A 17,652-nucleotide genomic window follows, 5' to 3' on the forward strand; every position below is an offset into this window, starting at 1 on the left:
TCTGCGTGTGGGGACAGATGTTTGCGTGAGGTTACCTGGCGGAAAATGCGGAGTGAGAGGGATCAGGGAGGAGCTCAGACAACTCCAACACGGAGGAGAGAGAGAGAAGTCACAAAAGAGGGGTAGGACGGGGACCAGAACCGCCCCACTCCCAAAGCCTAGGGAGTGTCCACGGGGGGCCATGGTGGGTGCCACACGTTCTTGGCATGTCCAGAATGGCCATAACCCGAGCCACCGTTAGGTTAAGTGGCATGGAAGTTGGTGGTGGGAGCTGTCTTGGCGTCTGCGGAGCATCAGGGCAAGAAACCGGAGGGGGAGCGGAAGGCAGCCTGGAGGGAGGTCGGCAGGTTGAAGCAACTCTCAGAAGTTTGGCTGAGAAGTTGGTGAGCCCGAAGGCAAAGGCAGGGGCCAGGAAACAAGAAGAAAGACCTTTCTTGTTTTCTTACCGTTAAGTGTCCAATTATGGACACTTTCACACATAAATACACCAGATGGGATGGTATCGTGAACCCTCGCAGAGCCATTGCTCGGTCTGGACGGTGATCGGCTCATGGCCATCCCACTGAGTTTGTGTCCTAGTGGCAGAGACTGGCGCTCCTTGAAATCCCCAGGGAAGGAGGTCATCGCGAAGGGGAGTCAGAACATTCAGGAGAGAGGGAGAGAGAGAGAAGGGAGGCTGGGTGAGGGTCTGAGAAGGTGTGAGAAGGTGGAGGGAAGGAGACTGCCGGCCTGCGGAGTCGGCAACTCCGGCCGGCGGAGTTGGGGGAAGCCGGTGGGCCCTCCTTTCTCGCTGCGGTGTGGACAGCGTGCAGTGCAGGTGTGCGCGGGGCGGGCTTGCACGCCTGACGTCGGGAGAGGAGAGAGGAGAGACGACGGCTCCTCCCGTCCTCCAAGGCCGCCTCCTCCCTTTCAGTTAAGCTCCGAGCAGGTGGAAGGAGGAGGCGCTGGACATTTGAAGGGAGCGCGGACGCGGGGTTAGTCGGTGCGGAGACCTGTGGACCACTTCCCGGACGGTCTCAAGGCCCGTTTGCGGGAGCTGGACTGGCCCGAGGCTCCGGTGGCACACAGGCGTGTGTGCGCGGCGGCTGGTGCAGTGTTTGCTCTCCTGGCGGGGCGCGGCTGCTCTGCTCCCTGGCAGAGGAGTGTCTGCGTGTGTGTGCGCGCGTGCATGTGTGTGCGTGCGCGTGCGTGTGTGCGCGCGTGTGCATGTGTGTGCGCGTGTGCATGTGTGTGCGTGTGTGTGCGTGTGCGTACATGTGTGTGCGTATGTGTGTGCGCGCATGTGCATGTTTGTGCGTGTGTACATGTGTGTGCGTGTGTGCGTGCGTGTGTACATGTGTGCGCGCGTGTGCGCATGTGTGTGCGTGTGTGCGCGTGCGCGTGCATGTGTGCGTGTGTGCGCGCGCGTGTGTGCATGTGTGAGTGCGCGCGCGCGCGCGTGTGTTGCGGAGGACACGGTCCCGCAGCCCCCGAGTGTGTGAGCAGCGGCGCAGATCTCAAGGCGGAGGCGATCTCGGTTCTGCGCGCGCAGGAGGGACTCGGACGGCGCGACCCGGGTCTCGCACTGACCGTGGGTTCTTCCCTGACTCGGTCCTGACTCGGTCTCGGCAGGAGACCGCATCGCCCCGCAGGCGCGCGTCCACGAGCCCCGCGTCCGCGAGCCCCGCCGCGCCCCTGCACGAGACGAGAACGCGTCAGACTTACCTGGAGCCGCGCGAGCAAGAAGCGGCCGTGGGCGGAGGCAGGGGAGGTGCGGTTGCTATGGAAACCGGCTTGGTCCAGACTCTGTCCGTCTCGGCAGCCCCCAAACCCGATGTAGCCCCCGGGTCCTCCCGTCCCAAATCCTCCTCCTCGCGGTTCCTTCCCGAGACAACGGTTCCCTCCGGGTTTCCGAGTCGACACGTTAGGACCCTTATGCTCTGCCGTGAGTGACCTTTTTAGAGTCGGACGGGCCCAGAGCACCGTGTCCGTCAAGCAGTTTGCTCGGCGAGATGCTCAGGTCACACGACACTGCCCTCGGTGTCCAGGTTTGCGTCCGGTAACCGCGTCCCCGACCTCCGGAGTCCGTCGCGCCGCGGGAGGGCGGCGGCGAGTCCCTCCGAGCGCGTCCTCTCATTCAGCGCGGTCACTGACTCTTAATTACGGTCATTTACATATACAAATTCAGTCGAGATTCGCAGGGAGTTCGGACAAGCGCCAGACGGCAGGACGGAGTCATTCCCAAGGACGGCGGCTCCGTTCACTGTCCCGGGCGTCCTCCTGCGGGGCCGACTCTGTGTCAGGATGGGAAGCCCGTGGGGGGGCCAGGGGAGCGAGACCGTCTCCACTCGTCTTTGCGGGGCTTTCTATACAGTGTGGGAAACACTGGTGAGCTCATCCCAGAAGGCTCCCGGTGAGGTCCCTGGCAGGGGATGTCTGGAGAACGTTGCGCAGTACCTGGGAGCTAGAGTTATGGAGGGCTTCCTGGAAGAAGGGGTGTTAACCATGAGGGAAGGGGAGAACAGAATGATGCCAGAAGGGCTGTGGGGCAGAAGCCGAATGGTGAGAGCCAGATCATGGACAAGCTGAGAAGGTTTTACAAGGTATTTGGACTTTTTGTTTTTTTTAAACAGTAAGTCTAGTCAATATCCATCCCCACACATAGTTATAATTTTTTATTTTTTAAAAGATTATTTATTTATTTATTTGACAGACAGAGATCACAAGAAAGCAGAAAGGCGGGCAGACAGAGAGGGGAAAGCAGGCTCCTTGTTGAACAGAGAGCCCGACGTGGGGCTTGATCCCAGGACCCCAAGATCATGATCTGAACTGAAGGCAGAGGTTTAACCCCTGAACCACCCAGGTGCCCCAGTTTTTTTTTTTTTCTTGTGATGAGAATTTTTAAGAAGTTTTTAAAAACTTCTTTTTTGAAACTGCCACTCTTTTAGCAACTTTTAAATATATGGTGCAATATTATTGACTATACTCAGCACACTGTGTATTATACCCCCAGGATTTATTTATTTTATAACTGGAAATTTGTCACCTTTTGACCACCTTTACCCATGTTGCCCACCCTGGCCAGTACCCCTGGACTTTATTCCAAGACTTTATTTTAGGAGCAAATACCAGGTAGATTTTCAGTGTGTATGTGTAAGGGGGGTGGTGCTCACACTCAGATCTATGTGTTAGAAAGATTATTATATGTTAGAAAGGTTATTCTAGCTGAAGTTTGGAGCAGGACTGAGGGGAAAACAGGCTGGACATGGGTACAAAGGTATGTGCGATGGGGCCTCGTCTTCTGCTAGGGGAGGGGAGCCGGAGACAAGTGAATGGATACGAGAGAGGTTGCAGGGGTATGACTTGTAAATTGGTTGTAGGAGGTACAGGAAGGAGAAGAGCTTAGCTTTCTGTCTTGAGCAGAGGGAAGAATGGAGGTTTCATTTAGCGAAACAGGGAGTACAGAATGAGAAGTAGATTTGCCAAATGGCCAGGGGGATGAGTGTTTCCCCTTTGCATGTGCCAAGTTTGAGACATCAACACATGGAGGCAGATATGTCAGGGAGTGTCAGGAGGAAGGAGCCCGGTGCCCTGGAGAGAAATCTGGGACAGAGATACAAGTTAGGAGTCACCATTCTGGAGGGAGTGAATTGATGTTTTGGCTGTGGTCAGCAGCTCCCAGAATGCAGAGTGAGCAAGGAAGAGCGGCCAGGAAGGAGCCCCTAGGCCCCGCCGTCTGAGGAATTGTTAGAGGAAAAGGAAGCCAGCAAATCAGACAGTCAGAAGGGGAGAGAACCAGGAGGGCCGGCGTGGAGCCGATTGGGAGAAGCTTCTGGAAAGGGTGCAGATGACAGAGCGTACACGTTCCTGAGAGGGGCTGATGCTTTCTCTGGGATTTAGTAGTGGGTGGCCTTGTCAGGTGGGGTCCTGGTGGAGTGACCATGGGCTTCAGGGAGTTCACAGTGAGTGGAGGGGAGGAAGTGGAGACAGCGAGTTTATTACGTTCATCTCCCCCTTTGGAATGGGAGGCAAGGGGCAGGGGTGATGAGGGAGGGACGTTCTGTTTTTGGAAATGGGGTGACTGAGAATGTCTCACTACTCATGGAAGTTATCACATACAGAACGGAAGGCCAAGGGATCCAGTGGGAGTCATCCGTAGGGAGTGGAGTCCCTAAGGAGGCAGCCAGAGTTAATCAAACCGTTGTCATGCCCATCCGGATGCAGGAACCATTCCAAGAGCATTGTCCTTTTTATACAGACTCTCTCAGAGAGGTGCTGCTGTTAGGACCCCAGTTTTTGAGTTGGGGAAACTCAGGCACGGTTGGATACTGGGAGGAACCAAGGCCTCGAGGGAAGTGGTGGAGCTGGGACTCATCCCCAGGCATCTGTCTTGAGACTCGTGACACTAACCCCGAGATCTTGTCACAGGATCCACAGCCCAGCTGGAGACTGAAGTAGGAGATGTCCAGCCCCACCCTGTGACTGAATGGTGTGTTGGGGGGGTGCAGGCGTCAATGTGGTGGGTGTTACTAGTCTCCTAGAGATGCCGTCACAGGTTACCCCAATGTGGGTGGCTTACAAACCACAGGGACTTATTCTCCCGCAGTTTGGGAGGCTTGAAGTCTACAGTTAACGGGCCAGCGAGATCTCAAGAAGGGGCTCTCTGACGCGGGGCTGTACACCTCCACTGTCTGCCTCTGTCTTCGTGGGGCTGGCTTCTCTGCATCCCAAACCTCTCTGCCCCTTTCCTGGGACGACACCTGCCATAGGATCAAAGATTCACCCTAAACCCAGGACCGTCTCATCTCAAGATCCTTAACTTCATCCCACCTGCAAAGATGCTTTTTCCAAATAAGGTCACGTCCACGGGTTGGAAGATCTGGGCACGGCCTGTGTGTCCTGCTGCAGCTAGAAAACTGAGGGAGCCCTGCCTAAGGGACGCCGTATCTTCTGGGAAGGAGGAACGTGAGTCATTTTCTGAGCGTGAACTCCGACGGGGAAGGCTCGAGTTTCTGCGGAGAGTGACCCTGCAGCAATTCGTACTGGCATCTGGAGCCGGCTGAGTGTTTGTGCAGAACGAGTCTGCTGTCATGTCCTAGAGTCCTGTGAGCTCCTCTGGTGGCAATGAGCCACCTGGGCCGACCACTGACATGGCTGAGTTAGTCTGGGGCGGGGCGTGAGTGCCAAGGAAGGCAGAGACTGACGGGGTTTAGGATGTTGGCGAGCGCGGTTTTCTAGAGAAGCCGTGGACCTGAAGCCAGATGTGCACAGAAGTGAAGTCAGACGGGGTGAATGGACGGTCCCTGCAGACAGGACCCTGGGAGGAGTCCGTGAACCAGCTGTCTTCATACAAGCTTATCCTCAGAGCAGGGGGTTTGGGTTGTAGTGTTTCACAGGAAGAAAAGAATCTGGTTGCAGCAGAATTAAAGAGAAGGTTGAGAGAGATGGAAAAGTCAAAGATGGAGAAGGCAGGAGTCTGGACAGGCCACCCGTGTGGAACCAGAGCCCACAGGCCGGTGGCAGGGCCAGCGTGGAGGAGGCTGCTGAGGGTGTGGTGTGAGAGCCAGCTCCAGGACCGGGGACGGCTGGAGGAGGTGCTGAGGCTGGGCACGGTGATTGTCCTGGGGTGCCTTTCATCACCGTAGATTGTCCAGAAAGACAGAGCCAACGGTGTGTGTGTGTGTGTGTGTGTGTGTGTGTGTGTGTGTGAGAGAGAGAGAGAGAGAGAGAGACAGAGACAGAGACAGAGACAGAGACAGAAGAGGGGAGGAGGAGAGGGGAGGGGAAGGAGAGGGGAGGAAGGAGATTTATTTTAAGGAATTGGCTCCCACACAACGGAGGCTGAATTCGGACCAGGGAGAGCTGGTTGTATAATTCTAGTCTGAGTCCGAAGGTCTGAGAATCGGGAGTCAGTGATGTAAGTTCCAGTCCAAGTACTCGTTCAAAAGGCAGGACACTGTTGTCTCGGCTCAAAGACAGCCGGGCAGAGAATAGTTCTGCCTTATTCTGCCTTTAATTCCACTGAGACCTTTGACTGACCGGCGGAGGCTCAGCCACACTGGGGAGGGCAGTCTGCTTTACTCAGACCACCCATTCACACACCAGAATAGTGTTTGACTAACTGTCGGGGCCCCCATGACTCAGTCAAGTTGACCCATAAAATTAACCATCACAACTGCCTTGATTACACTTATCATTTTAATATATTGGTCTTACTCTCCTCAATTATAAAATGAAGGGTGAACAAGATTATTTCTCAAGGTCCTTCTAATTATAACTTTTGTGTTTTAAAGCAAAATTCCAAGTTCTTGGTGTGGAAACATTTTCTTAATGGAGTGTAATTCAGAAACGGCACCTGAGAATCCGCAGATCTTAGAAACTGATGATTACACTCAGGGTCTGACTATCACTCTCTCCTTACCTGCCTCCTCCCCCCAACCCCCCCAGTTATAAAGGTTTTGATAGAACACTTTCAACTGGAACGCCTGGGTGGCTCAGTTGGTGAAGCTTCTGCCTTTGGCTAAGGTCATGGTCCCAGGGTCCTGGGAACGAGTCCCACACTGGGCTCCTTGCTCTGTGTGGAACCTGCTTCTCCCTCTGCCTGCCTCTCCCCCTGCTTGTGCTCTTTCTCTCTCTCCCTTTCTCTCTGACAAATAAATAATTAAAAAAAAAAAGTGCACCTTCAACACTGCTACTCTAGGAGCCTCTCATTAACACACAGTTCCGGAAGGTTCCTGGATGGTGGGTCTCAGCTCTGGTTGCAGAGGCTCTGCTTTCACTGCGCATATGTGGTGCTAGAGTGGTGCCCTCTTGGGTGAGCTCGTCCTGCAGGTTCAGGAAGCGGACTTCCCTTCAGGGAATGTGCTCCTCCCTGTGGCCTTTCTTGACTTCCCTCCCCACCCACACCAGCGCCATGGGGACCAGGGACCCTGCTGCTGTCACATCGCCAGTGCTCCTGCCATGGCGCTCTCCGTGAGGGATTGCTTGTCCTTTATTTCTGTCCCCCCCCCCCCCACGCAATGACTAACACAGGAGATGGGGCGAATTCTTCGAGACTGATGTTATTTTATTGTGGACTTAGGATGAAGCTGTCCTTCTCTCGCTTGTGGCCACATGGAGCAGCTCTTCGATGCAGGTCACGGTGCCCGGAGCTGGGACAGTGATGAGAAACACGATCCACGGGGTCCCCACCCTCGAGAGGCACGGGTGCCAGTGGCAGAGACTGACCAGATGGAAGGGGAAGTCGCTGAAAGCAGGAAACAGAGTGGCTGCTGTTTGTAATGAGTTCGTCATGATGGGAATAAGTAAGAGAGGACGGTAGCCTTACTTTGGTGAAGAGGAACTCGAAGTCTTGGTCAGTTGGTGACATGGAAAGGAACTGGGGAGTCCTCCAGTGGCGGCTTGGGACAGAGGAAATGGCTGGCCCCACCCCCTACCCTCCCCGGAAGGCGCGCGGGGTTGTGCAGGGACCTGGGCTGGTCCCTGTCCAGAGTGTACTGCGGGGGAGGGGAGGCACAGCAGGAGCATCACGAGCGGAGGGGACGGTACCGTCCAGGGAGAAATGGCAGGAAAGACACAAGGTCGTAGGTCTGAGGTGTTCTAAAGATAAACGTTGATTTAGATTTGCTGATGTATGTGATCAGATCTGTGGGCACAGACGACAAAACGGGGCAGGTAATGGGTGGTCGTGCACTGATCTGGGGAGATCTGGAAGAAGAGAGGCTTCGGAGGTAGGTTTTAGGTAGGAGGGGGGACTGTGCACCCAGCGGTTCTACTTTCTCACCAAACCATGAGGTGATGTCCTTCCCGAGGGAGCGTCCGTTCTCCCCTTGACGCTGATGCTAACTCGCTGGTTAGAGACCATCAACTTCCGTCTGTCAGACCATCTTGGATTTCTGCTTCTTTTGGCCACGAGTGGATTCCTATTCACCCGTGCTTTTTGTTTTCTGAAAGTTGTTGGTTGTGGTAGTTTCTATTTGGGTTTTTTTTTGTTGTTGTTGTTATGTTTTTTGGTTTTGCTTTATTTATTTATTTATTTATTTATTTATTTATTTATTTATTTTTTGATGAGATTTAAAATTCTGTGTCGGCGCCTGGGGCAGCGTATCGTACTTTGTGGGCAATAGCCAGCAGGGCGGTGGGCCTTGTGAAGTGGGAGAAGAGCTCGGTGGGGCTGACAGAGGGGCTTCTCGAAGGTTCGGAGGAGACGGCTGTTGGAGAAGGATCACCTGTAAGCGGCGTAGAGAAGACAGATGGAGGTGGGTGTAGGCAAAGGCCCAGTTTCACCACGTGCCACACAAAATGACACTCGTTTCCACCCTCCGCAGACTTAGTCCAGTTGCCACGACTCTGGAGGTTGTTCTGGTGCCCTTGCTGGGCGCAGGACAGTGTGCATGAGAGTGGGGACTGCCCAAGGGCCCCGTGCTCACCTGGGCTCCATTAACTCTTTATTGTGAAATAAATTATACCCAATGATGTCTATAAAATACAGACACAGTTTAAAGCATGTAATTTCAATCATAAAATACTCAAGTCCCAACTAGTCGGCTGGGAATGAGACCACTGTCCGTTCCCTGGACAACTCTTGGGTTTTTGCCCTCAGCCCCCGTACCCAACCCTCACCCAACCCCTTAGCTTTCTGCATGGTTAGACCTCAAACGTAGCTATCCCGAGATGCTGTTACCTGCTTCGGCTTATTTTTAAACTTCTTATACATGGAGATATGTTCTCTCTGTTCGCTAGTGATTATGTTTTCTGAGATTTATCCTAGCTTTTAGAGGCAAAACAGTTAACTTGCTTTCATCGATGTACACGGCTCCATGGCAGGAAGACACCCCAACTCACTAACATATCCTGCCTTTGGTGGACACGTGGTCTGTTTCCATGCTTTCTCGTTTATAAGCAATGCTGCTGGGATAGTCTTGTATCTCCAGTGCGACACCGTGCAGATTATACGCTCGGGAGTGAGATCGCTGAATCTTAGGCTATACTCCTGTCACCGGCGTATGTGTCATTGCTTTTACAGTGATTCTCCCAATTTTGGATTGCATTTCCATTACCGATAATCCCAGAGACTTTGCAAATGTGGAGGCAGAACTCCTGCCTGGTCACCTCATGGAGACGCTGCACTGCAGGAAATGGGGGACACTGCAGGGCAGTGACTCTGGCCGCACATTTTCCTCCTTCCATTTCTTCTTTCACTAACTCCTGTTCTCAGACAGGAGTATCTCTTACCACGTGGAGGTGATTGGGGGGCATCCCGGAGGCTGAGAATGTCTGAAAGCAGGAGGTGTGAGAGGTTAGAGGCAGAAAAGGCAGAGGGCGCGGGGGAGTCTGGAAGGCCCTGTCGAGCCCTGGACGGGAGGAGGTTGACTGGCACACATTTGGCCATAATTCCTGGACCAGAGTGGAAGGATTCTGCAGCTGGGACCTCCATAGTCCTTGTGGGGCTGCTGCGAGAGTCTCTTATCCAGAACGGATGCAGAAGTGTGGGATCACTGACGGAAGTCACGCCGTTCTGACGCTCGGGCCACCATGCTTCCTGGAATGCCGGGCCAGGCACCTGCGCACCCTCCCTTTCCCTGGAGGCTCAGCCCTGAGCCAGTCGTGTTAGAAAAAGAGTCTAATCTTCACAAGACTCGTGAAGAGTAGGGATGGTGCTAACTTTGGGGATGAGAAAACAGAGGGAGTAGGGACCGTGCTAACTTCAGGGATGAGAAAACAGAGGTTCGGGCGGGGGGGACTTGTTTCGAGGTGGCCAAAACAGTGCATCCCCATTGTCTAATTTCACCTGTGGAATCTGGCCCCGCTTTTCTGTCGTCCGGTCGTTTGTCACCCTGTGGCCTCAACAAGGGCGTTAGACGAAAAAGTAGCTGTTCCTGTAACCACTTGTGTAACAGTGAAAATCACCATGAGGACCCTGTCCATGCTAGTAAGAGCAGCGTTTTGGACCCCGCAGGGTCCTTCTCCCTGACCTCGTTATGGTCATTGTCTTTGTGTCTGTCTCCGAGGTCGGCGCGCACTGCCTGTGGGGTTAGCCTGCCGCTCCCTGTATGCCTACGTCTGGTAGGTCTTGGCTGTCAGGCTGGCTTCGATGTCTTGGGGGTCGTGTGTTATTTTGCTCGCGTCCTGTTTTGCTGGCCGAGATCATATTCCCCTCCTAATGCTCGGGGCTCTTAGTGGAGGCTTTCCTGGGACGTGCAAATGCACAAACTCACCCGCCCCTGGCTCTGACGATTGTCTCCGAGAAGCAGTCAGGCTTGACAGCCCACCCAGCATGCCGGTGTCCTGGTCCCTGGGGACGCTGCCGTCACCACCTCCCAGGCCCTTCACTTGTCTGAGAACATCTCAGCCTGCTGACAGGGGGCAGGGGCAGAGCGAGGCCGTATCACTCAAATGTAGGGAAAATAGGAACATTTGTCTCCTTCTTGGTAGGCTCGGGACGTCCAGTCGCCATCACGTGGGATGAACCAGGAGGAGAAGTGGCTCAGACCTTCCCCCCGTACACCGCCCTGCTGCCTGCCACGCTGGGGCCGCTTCACCTGGTTCTCCAGTGGACCCTGTGGACGTCAGGAATTTCCAGGCCATGATCTGAGGCGTTGTTCTCTATGGCCAGCCCCAAGACAGGACGATGGAATGGAAAGAATCCTAAACTCTTCTCATGACAGTCATGCCCGGGAAGGCAAGTACAGGGGCCTTTGGCTTCAGTTCCTCTGGCAGCTGGTTGTTGGAACCTGGATCCTCTGCTTTCAAACTGGGGAGAGAATCTCAGAAAATAAAGTTTTCTGAGAATGGCAGTAGACAAGACTCCTGAGGCTTTGCGGGGTCTAGAACGGGGGCTGGCCGGCGTTTTCAGCCGAGGGTCAGGTAGTAAATGTTTCAGGTTTTGTGGGCCCTTCTGTCCTGTGGAACATAAACCTTTGTGTGGATTTACAATCCTGTAGAAACTACAGACACTGTTCTTAGCTTGGGATCCCTACAAAGCTGGACCAGAGGCTGACGGGGCCTGTCACTTGCCAACCCCAGCCCTATGAGGACACCCTCCACCTGAGAGCCACGGGATATTAGAGGAGGCGCCGCGGGAATCTGAATGCATCAGTTCTGAGAGGAGCCGTGAGCAGAGAGAGTGGATCCAGCATGACGACTCAGGAAGTAGTTTCTGGAGAACAGAACGAACGAGGGAAGGGAGAGGAAGCACAGAGTGTCCAGAGCACAGGTGAGATTCCGGCGAAGCGGAGGGAACGAGGCAGAGTCTCTCTCTCCTAAGCCGGCAGACACGCCCTGCTGTGTGGCGACTGGATTTGCGTGGGGACTTGGGCGGGAATTTGTTCCCTTCTGTGGTCGCAGCTGCCGTCCTCTTTCAACCATGTCCCGTCACAGTCCTTCACTCACCTTCCTGCCGCTCTCCGGCTGGTTTATGCTCTTTCCATCAGTTTCAGGATCAAAGAGAGAGAGGGAGGGCGGGTGGGAGGGAGGGAATCATTGCTGTGGGGCGTCTGAAGGCAGCGGTGGGTAGGAAGACAGCAGCAGCTGCGGGAAGTTCTCTGTGGATTGCGAAGTAAATGCAGGAATACCAGCCATGTAACTCTCATCAAAACACAAACCATTTTCACTCCCAGATCATCAGAAATTGTTCAAGGCAGAGAAGGGGGAAAATCCAAACAGGAGCTGAGAGGTAATACGTGTCCAGGAGAAAAGGAGGAAGGACGCTCCCGTGCTAAGCCAGGTGGGAACACGGGGGAACAGGCTACTCCTCGCTAGAAGATAATTTGAAAGGCAGATTTTTAAATACCCTAGAAATAGCGGCCATCCCAAGAAAGACCCATTTCCCCAGAATTCTGGAAGAGCCCTGAACCGAGAGCTGAAGTATCTTGGCTTTGGTCTTTAGCCAACTCCTTCCCAGCCGATGCCGCGAGCCGGTTAGCTCAGCTGAGTGTTTCCTCATCGATGAGATGGAGATAATAGGGTTGTTGTCGTTGTTTGTTTGTTTTTTTCTATTTTGTTCCACTGTTTGGATTTGCACACGGGCACAAAAGCACTTTGTAGAGTATTAAGAACTATGATTATGGCAGAGATATTATTAGTTTCAGTATTTTATCCTTACTTATTAGTGTTTCAGTAGTGGGCTGACTTTCCTGGTATACCGCCGGCTGTGTCCTGGGATGGACGGGTTTCCCAGGGACGACCTGCCTGTCAAATTTCTGCAGAACTGGACTGTGACAACATGATTAAATCATTTCCAGGGATCTGAAGTCTCTAGAGTCCTCAGGTTATGAAAATAAGAAACATTAAAACCAAATGTACCAAGGACGGGACCCGAGTCACCTGTGGGCATCCTTGCTCCTGATTAGCTTGTCCCCTGGCCGTGTCTTCAGGGAAAGCAGCAGAGTTGCCCCGAAGGTGTCTGGAGAGCTTGGGGTCACCAAAAGCAGTAAATGCCTGTCAGGAGAACACCAGATGGGAGCAAGGCATTCAGGAAGAGAGGAAAGGTCTTGGGCACCGGGCTTCACAATTATGATGGAGGCTGATTTGTTCTGCCCAGATGTAGGGTGTTTGAGAGATGACAGCTGGTGACCTTTCTTCCTTTGACTTCCTTCCTGGGGCTGTGTTTCCCCAAACACATATTCTTAAAACAGGATCCTGACAAACCCTCTTAAAGCTATGATGATGTAGACTGATAAGTTTCCACCAAAAATTCATGCTCCCCTTCCAAGGGCCGCCTTTTGTGACAGCTTGTGTCTGGATGGGGCTGGATGACAAGGCACGTGAGTGGATTGATGTGTCTCTTACAGCCGAGGTGGTTCAAAACCCTTTTGTCTACTTTCTCTTGGAAAGAAAATGACACCAAGTCTTGAAGATGAAATGGTCCCCAGATGGAAGGAAACGGGGATCTGGGTCACTGCTTGAAGGAGAGTTGCCCGGTTGAGAACACTTTCATGGGACTGGGATGTGAGCAACAAGCCCATGTTCCAGTGGGATTTGAGGTTTTCTGGGGCAGCAGCTATTGGCACGTGGATTAATATGGTCTCTGATCTTCTCAAACCTTCCCAGACTGTTCTGTCCTCCGTATGTGGGATCAGCTAGACTTTTCTGTTGAGCTTGTCCTCTCCCTCCTCTTTCCGGATTCTTCCTACCCTCCCTGCTGTCATGTCCTCAGATGAATAGTGAGAGAAACAAAGAGCAGAGGGAACAGAACAACAATGACTGTTTCATTCATGAATTCTTTTCTTCACCCGTTCACTTCTTTCCCTCTTCGTGACTTGACAGCATGGCCATAGCCCAGGAGTTGGATGGGGCCCAGGGACGGATGTTGGTGGGCACTTGGTCTAAGATCCTGTGCTGGGTGGTGGGAAAGGCCATAAGTTTCCTTGGTGGGACTCCATATTGAGAGCCGAGAGGAAAAGTGTTTGCCACCACTTTACACCTAGGGGGTTTGTTTCTTCTTCATTTCTTATGTTCCATTTGGCAGTGTGCCCTTGAAATGTAGGATTTGTCAGTGGAGCACCCTATGGTCATTACCTGGTTTGTAAGGTTGACCCTGGAAGACCAGAGAGTTGTTCCCACCTAAAATCGTGCTGGGTGCCCATAGCCCAGGTTTAAATACTTGGATAGAAGAGAAACCGGAAGCTGAAGTCACCCATGCTCGGCTAATACATAAAAATCTAGGAAAGAAAACCAAACAAAAATGGGCTCTTACAGAAGCACACCAGACTTGTCCCTGAGATCTCATAATTTTCCCACTTAGGGGCTTGTGCTCACGGGTACACTCACAGTATCAAGTAGTTTGTACTCAGGGCGTCTGTCACTTGAGTAGCTGAGTTTGGTAAGCCTGGTTTCTAAGCAAGGAAATCCCTCCCCAGTCCTGTGAGTGATTAAGCAGCTTAACTGGAACGGGGAATGGGGTGTGAGGGCTCCCTCCACAGCTCCTACCGCTCGTTCCTAGAGGAGCTAGAGAGTCCCATCCATCTTGAATCAGCCTTTAACTTTTCCGTCACCAAACGTGGTTTGGCGTGGTTCCTGGGGACAGAGCGTGACGAGCTGGATTCTGACGGGTCTCTGGTTGGAATCCTGACGCTGCCACTTACTGTCTCTGGGACTTGGGGCAAATTACCTCAGTTTCCCCATCAGTCATGGGGATAATCATATGACCTACCACAGAGAGTTGCCAGAGGGATTAAATGAGCTAATAGATGTGAATCGTTATAACAGTAACAGCTCAATCACAATCGGCCATCGCTATTGTTTTTCTGTTGTGGGTTAAATGCATTTCCTCCTTTTGGGGCTTTTGTTGGAAGGGAACACAGCTAATCGTGCCCTCGGACACTTGCCTCCATGTGAACACAGCTGACACGGTGTGTTACGTCAGCTTTGGGTATACGACATGGTGACTTGACTAGTCTGTGCGTCATGCCAGGCCTAACTAGGCTTTCCCTTTCAGCAGCACAGTCAGGTGCAAGGCTTTTCTCTTGCGTGCAGCTCTGCCCCTTCTCTCCATGATTCTCCCTGTCTTCCCTGGAATCCTGGCCCCACCCTGCTGGCCATTACCCTCAGAGGCTGCTGGGCTCCAGAGGCTCCGAGTCACCCTTGGGGGTGAGCCTTCTGCAGAGATGCTTGCCCAGCTCTGCCTAGGGGCCAGGCAGGCGGCAGAGGCCAGTCAGGACGTCGCGCGCCATCTTGGTGAATTTCACTTCTCGTCTAGGAAGTGGCTAGAGAAGGCACAGAGAGAGGGTCTGCGTGGGCAGAACCCGGGCCATACGGATCCATACCGGTCTGGTCAGGCTCATCCTCTAGATCAGGGCGGTTTCTGTGCCGTCCCAGGATTTACCCCACTCCTCTTAGGGTGGCTTGCGTGCAAGCATGCCAAGGGGGTGTGGCCGCAGCAAGGGCTTTGCATCTTTGAGAGACACTCAGCACCCTCACACTTCTCAGTGGGCTTGCAGAAATGGCCAACACCCTCCAGAACCACACCCTCCTGGTGGAAACAGAAGCTCAGAGAGAGGCAGGTGTAGGAGGCCCACAGATGGAGGTTGGTCAGGAGTGGACAGAGGCCTCAACGTTGGTGGAATAATTCCGTCGCATCTGGGAGCTCACGGTTGATCATTAATAAGGAGGGAAGCTCAAAAAGAGGGTGTTGGCTGGCCCTGGAGACAGATGGTGGCCAAGGAGAGGGCTCTGAAGGTTAGGATGGTCAGAGAGGTCAGAGATGGCAGAAAGGTCAGAGATGGTCAGAGGCTGGTAAGGGGCATCCTTGGGTCTGTTCCATCCAAACACTGTTGAAGCAAGAGACGGGTCTGCGGACCATCAGGCGCATCGCTCAAGGTTTTCATTATATGAGAAAAGAGAAAATACAGAAGCAAAGAAGTTTATTGGGGGGGCTATAATATAAAATCTGAGTGAACAACATCAATACAAGCTCAAAATCATGTGTCATGTGATTGCACATAATCCATATAAACTCTAGCATGTGTTGTATACGACCTTATCCATGTGAAGGGTTAATCTATATTATAGATCCTTATGTATGGGGGAGGCAGGGAGAAAGGGCGGAGAGAGAAGATGCCGGAGTTTGCTTTGTGCAGTGAAAGGAAGCAGTTATGTTCCGGAGCAATGAGCACACCTGACCTTCAGGTGCTGTCTTCTAAATTACCATTCTCACAGCCCTGCCTGCCGCCACGGGCAGCCTCCCCAGTCATCCTCCCTGATTCTGGGTGACAACTAAGTGTGCAGCCAGGCCAGGGGAGGGTCTCAGAACAGGATGCGGAGCTGCTCTCAGATGGGACTGTGCCTGTCACGACACTTGGGGTTTCGGTCTTGCAACCAGAAGAACGGGGTTATCCCTGTTCTGGGATGTGTAGACAAGAATTTTCAATCTCAGTACGGCTTTGTGTGCCTTAGACGATCCTGTTTGGATCTCTCTGTGCTGATACATTCTTGGAGTTTTGAGTGAGGTCCAGGCTGCGGTCATGGTTACCCTCGTAGCCAGGCAGAGCAGCGAGTGAGCTGGCAAACCCCACCAGAGAAACGGGGCAGTGAGGCGGCTGGTAACACTGGTTACCACGCTAGTCCAACGCCGAGGTCTTTGAGCTGGTGTGGGCAGGTCCACTAGGAAATCGAGATACTCTCCCAGCCCCAAGGCAGGGGCACATAAAGCCATGCCTAGATTCTCCTGGAAGCACCCCACACCAGAGGTGGGTTCTGCATATGGTAATGTCCAGCATGGTGTCAGCTCAAACACAAGGTACAAGATGATCAGACGGACCATATTAGAAATAGTAAATTCAAGTCAGTAGCTGACCAGGCTGATGTCCAGCAGAAATATAAGAGCTACGAGGGCTGTCCACTATCACCCCGGCTATTCTACACAGTACTAGAAGTCCTCAACTCAGCGATCAGACAAAAAAAAAAAAAGATAAAAGCATTGAAATCGACAAGGAAGAAGTCAAACTCTCACTCTTTGCAGATGATATGATCTTTATGTGGAAAACTCAAAAGACTCCTCTCCAAAACTGCTAGAACTCATACAGGAGTTCAGTGAAGTGTCAGGATATAAAATCAATTCTCAGAAAGCAGTTGCATTTCTATACACCAACAGCAAGACAGAAGAAAGAGAAATTAAGGCGTCGATCCCATTTACAGTTGCACCCAAACCATAAGGCACCTAGGAATAAACCCAACCAAAGAGCCATGTTCAGAGCGGTGGTTTTCAAACTTTACCCATGGCCACAGCTTGCTGGGGACCAAGAACTTCAGATTTATTAGATCTGGGTGTTGCGTTTCTACTAAGTTTCCAGGTGACGCTGACATTGCTGGCCCAGGGACCACACTTTGAAAACCACGAACCCTAAGCACAAACTCCCTTGAAAACGGGGAGAGGAGATGAAGCAAGAGCTCTTTGCTTTTCTTTCCCTGCACCTGAAATGTCTTTGGCTGAGGTCTCAAGGGAATAGGAGAAAAGCAGTTCTGGCTCGAGTGAAGAAGGGAACAGAAGGCTAAGAACTTGAAGGGAGGGCCCTACAGCCCTGCGGTAAGCAGACCCTTTCTTCTGGGGCTCAGCACCCAGTGACCCTACAGGAGCCGGTCCAGTTTACAAGTAGAAGCAGGCAGGCAGTGCCTTGTCCTTGTCTTTCAAAACCTTCTTTTTATCACGTTCCATTGCTAATAAACGCAAAGCTTTGTCGAACATGTCTTGCCACCAGGACAAACAGTCCCCCTGAAGCCTTTGGCTCAAGGACTAGTCTGCGGAGGAGCCAGGGCCAAGCCAGGTAAGGCCCGTGTGGGGTTTTCTGGAAGAAGCTCTGGGGAGCCAGTCGCTGATCAGAAAATTAGTTACGGGTTTCTGCCGTGGGAGGAAGAGCAGCTACTGACTCTATTCCAGAAAAGGAAAGGCTGTGGGTTGTCTGAATTTAAACCTTCAGGGGACGGGGAGGGGGTAGATGTCACCTTTTATTTTACCACAATGGAGACCTTAACAACGGAAATGCATTTGGCTGAGGTGGGAGTTAGGATATGTTGCGCAGGAGGTTGACCCAGATGGAGTCTAAAAGGAATTCTGATTTCTCTGGGGGTGCTGGTCAGCAGGTGTCTTATTGACACGAGTTTGTATTCAGAGGCTTTTGATTTCTGGCTGAAGGAGGGAGAAGCTTAAGAGCCGGGGAGCAGTTCCCAGGGAAAAGA

At 52.6% G+C, this 17,652-nt stretch overlaps 1 long non-coding RNA gene across 5 annotated transcripts in view; it reads left to right on the forward strand.

Moving 5' to 3' along the window:
- The window catches only part of LOC125085756 (uncharacterized), a 40,541-nt gene that overhangs the window by 8,889 nt on the left and 14,000 nt on the right, over positions 1 to 17,652 (forward strand). The window contains exon 1 of one of the 5 annotated variants that reach the window (XR_007123006.1): positions 10,669 to 11,194. The exons of the other annotated variants lie outside the window; for them this stretch is intronic. This is a non-coding gene — a long non-coding RNA (uncharacterized LOC125085756). Of the gene's footprint in view, positions 1 to 10,668; positions 11,195 to 17,652 lie in introns of those variants that run through there. 5 annotated transcript variants of the gene reach the window in all.

The sequence above is a fragment of the Lutra lutra genome, chromosome 15 (genome assembly GCF_902655055.1).
Source record: "Lutra lutra chromosome 15, mLutLut1.2, whole genome shotgun sequence".
Classification (NCBI taxonomy): Eukaryota; Metazoa; Chordata; class Mammalia; order Carnivora; family Mustelidae; genus Lutra; species Lutra lutra.